Raw genomic sequence first — 12,369 nt, 5'->3', positions numbered from 1 at the left:
TTCCACTCGATTCCGTTTTCGATGGCTAGCGGAGCCCAGGGCCACTGGGGAGAGGCCTCCCCGATCCAGGGGCATCGACATGGGCTCGAGGAACCCATCGGGGATTCTACCCGGCTAGTAGCGGGGCCGCCAGCTCCGCGGGTCGAGTTCCGGTCGCTGCCGGTCGATCCCGCCACAATTCCTCGCGATATGGCGACCGCTGCCCGGCCGACCTGGGCCCGGGATTCAAACATCGAATCGCGTACCCGGGATTCAAACATCGAATCGCGTACCCGGGAAACAATACGTGACATCCCGAGGGCCCTGCGAGGGTGGAACCTCAAGTTCTCTGGGATTGGCGAGCCGAGTGTCGAGGATTTCTTGACGCGGTTGGAAGAGTGGCGTAGTTTGTCGGAATTGAGCGAGAACGAAGTGTTGAGTTCGCTCACGATGATCTTCTCGGGCGTAGCCTTGGAATGGTTGCGTTGCGAACGGGACAGCTGGGTCACGTACGATGAGTTTCGCGCGGCCTTGCGTTTGTGGTTCGGGGACGGGACAGTCGGAAGTCGCGTGGAGGACCAGGCTAGGTCACGAACTCAGGGACCAGTAGAGTCAGTTACAGAATATCTTTCCTGTGTTCGAGGGTTGTTGAGACGGATGCCGCGTCCGTACACTATGGAACAGCAATTAGACCTGGCTTTTAAGAACATGCGTCCCGAAATTCGCGAAGTCCTCCGTCGAAGGGAAATTCGTACGTGGAGCGAATTGATCTATCTCGCCACGGAGCGGGAAAGAAACCTCGCATTATCTCGCGAATACCGCCCCCCGCCCACGCCGAAAGAGTCCTTTATTAGCGAATTAGCGTGCCGGACCAAAACCGCGGCGACTCGAGGCGAACATGGATTAGCCGCAATTGCAGAAGTAGGGATTGAGCCAACCGTAGCGCAGACGATCGAGAAGCTGCTCGCGGCCCAGGTGAAAGGGCTCGAGGAGAAATTATTGAAGGCAATGGCGGTGGCGACCCAGAGGGGTAAAGCTAGCGGCGCACCGCCAAGTCGCGGAAGCCCGACTCCAACGAGGCGGACCTCACCAACGCGACCCGCGCGAGTACCAAGGAGGGGAGCGGCCCCCTCGGTTAACCAGCCGGCCCCTGGCGTGTCCCGGGCCGACCAATTTCGTGGCGACAAGGTGTGGGACGAAAAGTTATGCATGAATTGTCATCGTCCCGGTCACCGATTTAGCCGTTGCCCGGACCCCTTGCGAACCTTTTGCTACCATTGCGGGTACGACGGCGTCTATTCGACGAATTGTCCGCGGTGTTCGGGAAACCAGGGAGGGCAGCCTCGCTAAGTGTCGGCGCGGCGCCCCGAGTGGAAGACACCACGGCATTGCGTGGCGTCGAAGGGGAAATCGCGACGTGTTTTCCGATGCAGACCATGGAGTTCGGTCAACGCTGGTTTTTGCGGGTGTGTATCGGGGGCACATGGGTCAGGGCGTTGTTAGACACCGGCTCATCGCGAACATTTCTCGGTACGATCGGACACCAAATTGCGTTAGAGTACGGTCGACCGGTAAAATCACCCAGCTGTTCGAGTGTCGTATTGGCGAATGGATCGGTAGAATCAATAACCGGAGAAGTAGAGCTGCCGATAACGTTGCTGGGTGTCGCGCATAAGTTTTCGTTGCGGATTATCCCCACCTTAGTTGGAGATTGCGTTCTGGGAATGGATTTCGTGCGCAAATTTGGCTTTTCGATTGACGGCGCGCGCGAATCATGGAGAATCGCGAATATTCCGGAATACGAGGGAAAATTTGAGGAGGGTCACCCGATCCCCGTTACCGAGGTGTCAAGTTGTAGCGGTATCGTAGAGCTAGGGGATACCGAGAATCGCGAATTACAGGAATTCTTAGCGAAGGAATTACCGAAAGTCTCGGGAGACTTGGGTCTCACTCATCTCGCGGAGCACAAAATAGACGTGCAGGGAAGCGCCCCGATTAAACAGCGGTACTACCTCGTATCCCCGAAAGTGCAGGAAGCTATTAACGAGGAGGTAGACCGTATGCTCGCGGATGGAGTGATCGAACCCTCCCAAAGTTCGTGGTCGACGCCAATCGTGATGGTCAAGAAGCCAAACGGGAAATACCGGTTTTGTTTGGATTTTAGAAAAGTCAACAGCGTTTCGAAAAAAGATGCGTATCCGATCCCGTTTATGAACGGTATCTTGGATAAATTGCGGTCGGCCAAGTACATCTCGACTATAGACTTGAGTCAAGCTTACCACCAGATTCCCTTGACACCCGAGAGTCGCGAAATAACGGCGTTTACGGTCCCCGGTCGCGGATTATTTCAGTTTGTGCGGATGCCATACGGGCTTACCGGAGCCCCGGCCACCTTTCAGCGGTTAATAGACAAATTAATTACTCCCGAGATGGAGCCGCATGCCTTCGCGTATCTCGACGACATTATTGTAGTGACCACCGAATTTCGTTCGCACTTAAAATGGCTATCCCGCGTTATCGAACGGATAGTGTTGGCCGGGCTTACCATCAACCCGGAGAAGTGCGAGTTTTGTCGTAGCGAAGTTCGGTATCTAGGGTTCAAGGTGAACCAGGACGGCCTACAGGTCGATGCCGACAAGGTGGAACCGATTCTCGAATATCCCGCGCCGAAAAACCTGCGGCAATTGAGGCGATTTTTGGGTATGGCGTCGTGGTATCGAAAATTCATCCCCGAGTTCGCGAGCGTGGCGGAACCCTTTACCCGGCTATTGCGTAAGGATAAGTGATGGGACTGGGGTAGCGAACAGGAAGCGGCGTTCAAACGCATAAAAGCCGCGTTAACGTCGGCTCCGGTTTTAACGTGTCCCGATTTTGAGCACGAGTTCGTAGTACAGACCGATGCGAGTAGCTTTGGCATTGGCGCAGTCTTGACACAGACTATTGGCGGTATTGAGCGTGTGATCGCGTACGCGAGCCGGACAATGTCGGATGCGGAACGGAAGTATTCCACAACCGAACAGGAGTGTCTCGCGGTGATTTGGGCCGTTAAAAAGTTTCGAGCATACCTAGAAGGATACCACTTCACGGTGATAACCGACCACGCGAGTTTAAAGTGGTTGCGGGAATTGCGGAATCCGACGGGTCGGTTAGCCAGGTGGGCGCTCGACTTACTCGAGTATGATTGCGAAATTAGACACCGAAAAGGGGCGATGCACCATGTGCCCGATGCCCTATCGCGGATGTACGAGGGCGAAAACGAGGGGACGGAGCAGCTAGCCGCCCTCGACGTGGCGGGGAACGGCAGACCAGGTACGGAGCGTAAGGCCGTCTGGGATGTCGTCATCGACCCCTGGTACCAGCATCGCGTAAAGGACGTCCTGGACTACCCACACAAGTTCCGAACTTGGTCGGTGGTCGAGGGGCGTCTATACCATTTCCGGGCGGACCCCTTAGTCGAGCCAATATTAGCGGACTTGGCGCCGTGGAAATTGGTGCTCCCGAGGGAGCAGCGATCGCGGATTTTTGCGGAAGTCCACGAGGACCCCCAGGCAGGGCATCTTGGCGTCGAAAAGACCTACGCGCGAGCGAGGGCCGACTACTACTGGCCCGGAATGTATCGCGATATAGTTTTGATGGTTCGAGCGTGCGAGCGTTGCCAAGAGTGCAAAGTACAACAGGTGCCACCAGCGGGCCTTATGGGTCGACGGGTCGTCGACACGCCCTGGACTGTGGTTGCGGCGGACGTCATGGGTCCCTTTCCCCGAAGTCGCGCCGGGTTCGAGTATTTGTTGGTTTTTGAAGATCTGTTTACCCGGTGGGTGGAGGTAGCGCCATTGCGAAAATCCAACGCGAAAAACATCCTTGCCGCGCTGGAAGATCTCGTGCTGTCCCGATGGGGTACCCCGGAGGTGCTCCTGACGGATAACGGCACTGAATTCGCGAATAAGGCCGTCGACGAACTGTGCGCTGCATACCATATTACCCACGCGAAAGTACCGCCGTACCACGCGCAAGCTAACCCCGTGGAGAGGGTGAATCGCGTATTAAAAACCATGATCGTGGCCTACATCGAGGCAGATCACCGGGATTGGGATGTGCACCTTCACGAATTTCGATTTGCGTATAATACCGCTGTGCATAGCTCACTGAGAGTCAGTCCCGCATTTTTAAACTTGGGTCGCGATCCCAAACCACGGATGCAGTTGCGACGACTCGCGGAAGGTCCCGCGGAAATACCCGTTCCCCGTCCCGAAGTATGGGGGGACCGAATGGCGAAATTGGGTGAGCTGCGTGACTTAGTGACTAAACATCTCGAGGAAGCCCATGAGCGACAGGCACGCTATTATAACCAAGGGCACCGGGATATCCGTTTCGAAGTAGGGGAGTGGGTATGGAAGCGAAACCGAGTTCTGTCCTCGGCCACCCAACAGGTCGCTGCGAAGCTAGCCCCCAAGTTTGCCGGTCCATTTCGCGTTGCGCAGGTAATTTCGCCCGTCGTCTACGAATTAGAGGATAGCGACGGAGGGGGTCGTGGTAGACACCACATAAAGGATTTGAAGCGGTACGTGGAGTCTGAGGCAAGTACGCAAAGAAACGGGGAGGAACCGTGAGGGGGAATTAGGCTTCTCGGGGAGAGGAAAGGGGTAACAGACGATAACTACGATCCTAACTAACTCTTCCCCTTAGTTGGCGGAGCGGTAGCGAGGCAAGAGGACGAGGTGAGGGCCATCCGAGATCTGTTGGCGTGGGAACGGGCCCCGCGACCACCCGCTTCCATCGGATGGCACCCAGAGCGGCCGGCACCGGAGACCTGGCGGCAGTGGCTGCCAACAGGGGGGTGCTGGAACTGCTGGTGGCAGTTCCACAACTACCGGGACTGCGCCAAGGAGTTGGGGGTCTTCTGCCGCAGGTGTGGGTGGCCAGGGTATATTAAGCCCACCTGCCCCGACTGCCACGACCAACCCAGCAGGTCCGGTAGGGGACCCCCTTGCTGGCCACCGAGGGAAGTTCCAGCGACCCCCGTAGCGAGGGAGATGGCCGCGATCCCCTCCTTGCTCGCGAGGTGGGTGCCACCACCCCCCGGATTTGCGTGGGGAGCCACCCCGCCGACCCCCCCTGTCGCGAGGGACGTCACCCCATCGAACCCCTCTGTCGCGAGGGAAGCCCCAGCACTCCCCCCCCCGATTGCGATTGCGAGTAGCGAAATCGAAGCCCTCCGTCAGCGGATCCTCGCGTCCGCCACCGGCCGGGGCCGCGATCGAGGCCGGCCGGGGCGGCGAGGCTAAGCCAACAACCGCCAAGATTTTTTTTTTTTTTTTTTTTCTTCTCTTTCTCTTTCTTTTCTCGTGTAATTTTTCTTTCTTCTTTTTTTTCTTATTATAATAAATTCTTAGCCCCGAACATGAATGGCGTCCGCTTTCTTTCGTAGATCCCAGGTGGCGGGTTTTGAGAAAAGTTTCAGATCCAGTGTCGAAGTAGAAAGCTCCCCGAGACAACCATGGCGTGAGGAGGGGGATCAGTGGAGCTCGCGAAGGATCCCAGAGGACACGGGAGAAAATCTTTTTTTTTGTTTTTTTTTGTTGTTTTATCGTCCTCTTGGGAGGGGATTCTCGGTGAGTACCGCGCAGTAGCGTGTGAGTACTTCGAGCTTGCGGTCACCTCGCGAAGTTCGGCTCGCGGGATGCAGCGCTGGCGCTCTGGCACCCCACGATCCGTCTAGGGGGGGGGGGAGTTGTAACGTGGCAGTTCGGTTAGGCCTGCCCGTTACAAGAGACTCCCTGAACCCTGGGCGAGATCCAGGGATAAGGGTCTAGAAAATCGAGTCGCGGAATAATTTCAGAGAGAGCCAGAACTGGAGTCACGCACCCGAGCTTCGACAGGGACGAAATAGAGCATTGCGACCCAGATATTTCAGGCTTTTGTTTTTTTTTTATTTTTTTTCGAGTGCACCGGCTACCCTCCAGTGACCAACTCCAATACCGAACATCTTTCGAGGCAAGGCGAAATCACGACGATCTTGCGGGAAGGACACCGAGGCTGCGGAGGGGGAGGCAACGCAGATCCCTGCAGCGAGGGAATCCAAGGCGGACGCGATTCCCGCTGGCGGCCGGCGCGCCGCAGCCTCCCCGCTCGCCCCGCTTACGCCCAACCAAGGCAACCGCGGGGTACCAGCTAGCGACGAGGGAGCACCACCCCGCCCAACCCCAGGACTACGTAGAGCTGCGCGGGAGACGACATCGCGATCTAGCCTTAAGTTCTGCGCCGCGTAGAGACGACAGGTGCGCGGCAAGTTGCGCAATCCCCAAAATCGATGACCGATCGATTGTTGCGCATTCTTAGGGTGATGACGTCACGAAAAATTCGCGCGACGAGATCGGCGTTGCGACCATCCGAGATCACTCGAGTTCTGGCGACCAACTAAGACAGTAGTCACGTGGCGAAGTTGCGTTAGGTCAGGCTTTTCTTTGGGTTTGCGTTATTGTATAGAAGTGGTGATCGCGAGGAATGATGGACAGCCATCGTCACGAGGGAGTTGGACCCTTCGTCGCGTGGATGTGGAGCGGTAAGCGTTGTTAACATTCTCGCGATCGAATTTCGAGGGTAATTGAATCAAGGCTGATCCGAAAAAGGGTAGCCGTTTTCTTTTGTTAGTTTGCGTGTCGAAAAGTACTCGAAATTCGTTTGCCGATTCTTTTGCTTGGTGACCGTAGCCTGAGTTGCGCGTAAGAGAGTGACGATAACTTCGGGGAATCCAGAAAATCGAGTCGAGCCACGGGTTGAGCCGAGACGTTATTGTCTCGAGCTTGAGTGTGACCGAAGTCCGTTACACGGGGTCATTTCACGTCATCCGACACATCTTCGATTATCGTATAGGTCGCGAGCAATCACGGGGAGCATTCGAATTCGCGACTGCGTCCCGCCGTCGCCGAGGAAGTAAAGCTCGGGTGCGTGCTGATAAGCGTATGCGTTTTTAGAGGAGGATCGCGGGTGTCGCGACGAGCCTCGCATCACTTTAGTTATTTAATATTCTTTTTAGTTATTTAATATTCCTTTTTTTTTTTTCTTCTCTTCATTTTTGTGTGCATTATCAGTTAGTATTAAGTTGGCGACCAGCGCCATTGTGTAGAGGACGTTCGCGGGCAGCGCACCGCGACCGATTTTGTTTTTGGCTTTTAGGAAGTAGGATAGTGTTAAGACGGCGACTAGCGCACGTAGGCCGTAGAGGCCTCCTAGATTTATTCCTTTTTTTTGTGTTGTTATTATTTTTCTATTTTTATTTTTATTTGGAGTATTTCTACCTTTCTTATTTAGTTTAGATAATAGTAACATTGTGTTTGGAATCGCGAAAGACGACTTGCGTGGTCGTATTATCATTCTTTTTTTTTCTTTATTATTTTTCTTTCTTTTTATTTTGTACTATCGCTGATGAAAAATATACCATCGGAATTTTATAGTAATTTGGCCACAGCACGTGTTGGCTTACTGGTTGCAATTCTCTCTACCCGAAAATCACCCCTCCCCTCTCCGCGGTACTGAGCTACCGAGCATATGGTCGCGGTATATCGTATGACCGATTTCGAGGCGTGTTGACCACGCCAGGCGCCCAACAAATTTCGCGATATTGTTTTAGATCCAGGGTACATCGTGGACGCCAAGTTATTGTGCACGCGGTAAGTTCCCGGTTATTTGCTCCGAGTAACCGAGGTGCAGAAAAATCCACGTCACAGTACATTGCGCGTACGATGAGACTTTATCAGAGAGAAACAGCTTAAAGATTGTGACGTGGATTTTTCTGCACCTCGGTTACTCGGAGCAAATAACCGGGAACTTACCGCGTGCACAATAATTTGGCGTCCGGCGAGGTATCCTTGATCTGAAACAATGTCGCGAAGTTTGTTGGGCGCCTGGCGTGATCAACACGCCTCGAAATCGTTAATACGACACACCGCGACTATATGCTCGGTAGCTCAGTACCGCGGAGAGGGGAGGGGTAAAGTTTGGGTCGAGAGAATTGCAACACAGGTACGCCAACACGTGATGTGGCTAAATTACTATAAAATCCCAATGATATATTTCTCATCAGCGATAATACAAAAACAAAAGAAATAAAAGTAAATAATAAAAAAAATAAAAAGAATGATAATACGACCACGCAAGTCGTCCTTCGCGATTCCAACTACAATGTCACTTTTACCTAAACTAAATAAGGAAGGTAGAAATACTCCAAATAAAATAAAAAAAAATATAATAACAAACAAAAAAAAAAAGGTGAATAAATCTAGGAGACCTCTACGGCCTACGTGCGCTAGTCGCCGTCTTAACAATACCCTACTTCCTAAAAACCAAAGACAAAATCGGACTCGATGCGCTGCCCGCGAACGTCCTTTACAAAATGGCGCTTATCGCCAACTTAATACTAACTGATAATGCAACCCAAAAAAAAAGAAAGGAAAAAAAATTATTAGACAACTAAATTGATGCGAGGCTCGTCGCTACACCCGCGATCCTCCTCTAAAAACGCATACTCTTATCAGCACGCACCCGAGCTTCACTTCCTCGACGACGGCGGGACGCAGTCGCGAATTCGAATGCTCCCCGTGATTGCTCGCGACCTATACGAGAATCGAGGATGTGCCGGATGACGTGAAATGACCCCGTGTAACGGACTTCGGTCACACTCAAACTCGAGACAATAACGTCTCGGCTCAACCCGTGGCTCGACTCGATTTTCTGGATCCCCCGAAATTAACGTTACCCTCTTACGCGCAACTCAGGCTACGGTCACCAAGCAAAAGAATCGACAAACGAATTTCGAGTACTTTTCGACACGCAAACTAACAAAAGAAAACGGCTACCCTTTATCGGATCAGCCTTGACTCAATTACCCTCGAAATTCGATCGCGAGAATGTTAACAACGCTTACCGCTCCACATCCACTGTACGAAGGGGCCGACTCCCTCGTGACGGCTCATTCTTCCTCGCAACTAACCACACAAAAAAAAATTTTTCTAAACGGGCACCAAGTACGAACGCAAACTAAGAACACCTGTCTCGTTGTGCTCCAGAACTAGAGTGATCTAGGATGGTCGCAACGCCGATATCGTCGCGCTAATTTTTCGTGACGTCATCACCCTAAGAATGCGCAACAATCGATCGGTCATCGATTTTGGGGATTGCGCAACTTGCCGCGCACCTGTCGTCTCTACGCGGCGCAGAACTTAAGGCTAGATCGCGATGTCGTCTCCCGCGCAGCTCTACGTAGTCCTGGGGTTGGGCGGGGTGGTGCTCCCTCGTCGCTAGCTGGTACCTCGCGGTTGCCTTGGTTGGGCGTAAGCGGGATGAGCGGGGAGGCTGCGGCGCGCCGGCCGCCAGCGGGAATCGCGTCCGCCTTGGATTCCCTCGCTGCAGGGATCTGCGTTGCCTCCCCCTCCGCAGCCTCGGTGTCCTTCCCGCGAGATCGTCGTGGTTTCGCCTTGCCTCGGAAGATGTTCGGTGTTGTAGTTGGTCACTGGAGGGTAGCCGGTGCACTCGAAAAAAAATTAAAAACAAAAGCCTGAAATATCTGGGTCGCAATGCTCTATTTCGTCCCTGTCGAAGCTCGGGTGCGTGACTCCAGTTCTGGCGCTCTCTGAGATTATTCCGCGACTCGATTTTCTATACCCTGATTCCGAGATCTCGCCCAGGGTTCAGGGAGTCTCTTGTAACGGGCAGGCCTAGCCGAACTGCCACGTTACAACTCCCCCCCCCCCTAAACGGATCGTGGGGTGCCAGAGCGCCAGCGCTGCATCCCGCGAGCCGAACTTCGCGAGGTGACCGCAAGCTCGAAGTACTCACACGCTATTGCGCGGTACTCACCGAGAATCCCCTCCCAAGAGGACGATAAAACAACAAAAAAAAAAAACAAAAAAAAAAAATTTTCTCCCGTGTGGCCAGATGCCCACTCCCGTGTCCTCTGGGATTCTTCGCGAGTTCGACTGATCCCCTTCCTCACGCCATGGTTGTCTAGGGGAGCTTTCTACTTCGACACTGGATCTGAAATTTTTCTCAAAACCTGCCACCTGGGATCTACGAAAGAAAGCGGACGCCATTTAGGGTCGAGTTTAAGACTTTATTATATTGTAACGTTTTAGGCGTTACGTTAATAAAATATGGATCCGCGAGTTTACTTATTATCAAATCAAAGGCGTGAACAAAAATATCGTGATAAATGCTTTTAATGCAATATACGTGTTTCTTGTTTAAAGTCTGAAACAAGACTGTTTTTACAATAATATCGGTTGGCGCAGCAACCTTATTCTTTTTAAAGACATAAGACGTTTATAAACGTCTTTTATCTATGCTGACTACTAGATCATTAAAGAGGGGGCAAAACGGGTGATTTCACCCTTTGTAACACTACTCCCCCCCGAGGAAAAGAGTCGTCCCGACTCGGGAAAGATAAAATAATTATAAAAGTATTCTAGTAGTCAGTGCTCAAAGGTGAGTTGGAGCTGTGGCTCTAAAAATTTAAGAACTCCCTTTTTTACTATCTGGCATTTGCCCTCAGTCTCAAGGTAAACCACAGAAAACCTTGAGCAGATAGTTGAGCGTTAAATAATCTCAAAAATTTATGTGCCATGTTTTATAAAGGTTAGTGTTATTAAGTGTTATGTGGCTTCATGAATACAAAGTTTTCCGCAACGGCCCAGATTGACGTCGGGAAGAAATTCAATCTTCTTCATGAAGGATCCCTTCGAAACAGGTTCGGATGAAAACACCGAAACGGGAACCGACAATTCCAGGACCAAATAAGATGCAAACAGACTTCTCTTCATAGGAAATAAGGAAATCGGGGGGTGACTGAATCCAGAGCTTCTTCTGGGACAGCACACCCTAGAGTTTGAAGGACAAATGTGAGTGGTGGTATAACAATTCAAATTCACTGAGCGAATTTGGGAGAATACTTGAATAAAATAAATTGAATATGTATTCAAAACAAAAGAAACGATCTTATCTGAATTATTTTAGCGTCCTTCTTCAAAATAAAACCACCAGTCATCCTCAGGAATCGGGGAAAAATTGGATGGGAAAAGGCTGTGTCGAGTAACCTGAAAAGTACTCACAAAAACTGACACTTAAGGTTAATAAAATGTGAAAATCAAGCAATCGCTCATCGACCTCGAAAAATAATCGTGGCTCATTTCACATTATTCCTTAAACCAAAGCCTATCCGACACAAAACTCGATTCCAGAGAAGAAGTTTCTAGAAAGAAACAATCGAAGAAAACAAATTTCAAATTGATTAGCAACGCAGAAATAACAAATCATTATAAGAAAAGTAGTCGTTAAAGACAGACAAGACATGGATGCAAAAGAACATACTTCGACGAATGCAGCTATGCTGCTAAAAGTATTTTCTCTCGAAAATTCGGACGACCTTAGTGAAATGGAAAGGTCTAACTATTTCAACTCTCTTTGGAGGGAGATGTCTTGCGGCCAGCTGAATGCCGTTTCCGTAAAAGGAAGAAGCGGCTTGCTTTGCCTAAGCTGCTTTGAGTCACAGTGAGTACATCATCTCGAATAACATAAATAAATTATAAGAAAATAATTTTTTTTTTTTTTTTGTTTCAATCATTTCTTTTTAGTTCTAGACCCGAATTTCTCCTTCAAGAGGTCTCTCTCCATGTGACCTTTTTGAAAGAAAAAGTGCTTTGTCGCTCTTGTAAACAGAGTCTATTCGATATAATAAAGAAAACGGAAGGGTGCGAGGGATGCGAAAATGTCAAAGAAGAAATTAAGAAGATTTTAAACATTTCTCGCCTTTTCCCCTTAATATAGTTTAATGTAGTTTTTTTTTTTTTTTTTTTTTTTTTTTTTTTTTTTTTTTTTTTTAAACCAAATTTTTTTTAAGAATAAAATTTTTCCAATATTAAATTCAAAGATTTAACTTTGTCCGTGTATCATTGCAAGACAAAAATTAGAATAAACTTGGTCGGCTGTGGATTCTGCATTGATAACCAAAACAGGAGCGGATAAAGAAGAAAAGGTTTGTTTTACTAACCAATCTTCATGAACCTCATGGATAGTTCTGAGTAGCTCTAAAGAAATACTCGATTCTTCCTCACGAGAACGGGAACTGACTCGAGCGAAAGAAGTTTCTGGGGAAACTTGCAAATAAACAATCAAATCTACTCTGAGCTCAGACGAGCGAATGAGAAGATCAAAATTTTTTGTCAATAAATGAGATTCGAAGTCGCGAAAATTACCTAACCTTCGACGAGCTTCTACAAAACAATTGCTACTGAATATCGATCTTTCCATCACCTTTACAGGCAATGAAGTCGTCTGCAGATGTCTATCTAACATAACCATTTGAGCGAAATGTTGAAAATAATAGCAATAACGATCTGG

The sequence above is a fragment of the Neodiprion lecontei genome, chromosome 3 (assembly GCF_021901455.1).
Source record: "Neodiprion lecontei isolate iyNeoLeco1 chromosome 3, iyNeoLeco1.1, whole genome shotgun sequence".
NCBI lineage: Eukaryota > Metazoa > Arthropoda > Insecta > Hymenoptera > Diprionidae > Neodiprion > Neodiprion lecontei.
Note: the sequence above shows the minus strand (reverse complement) of the source record.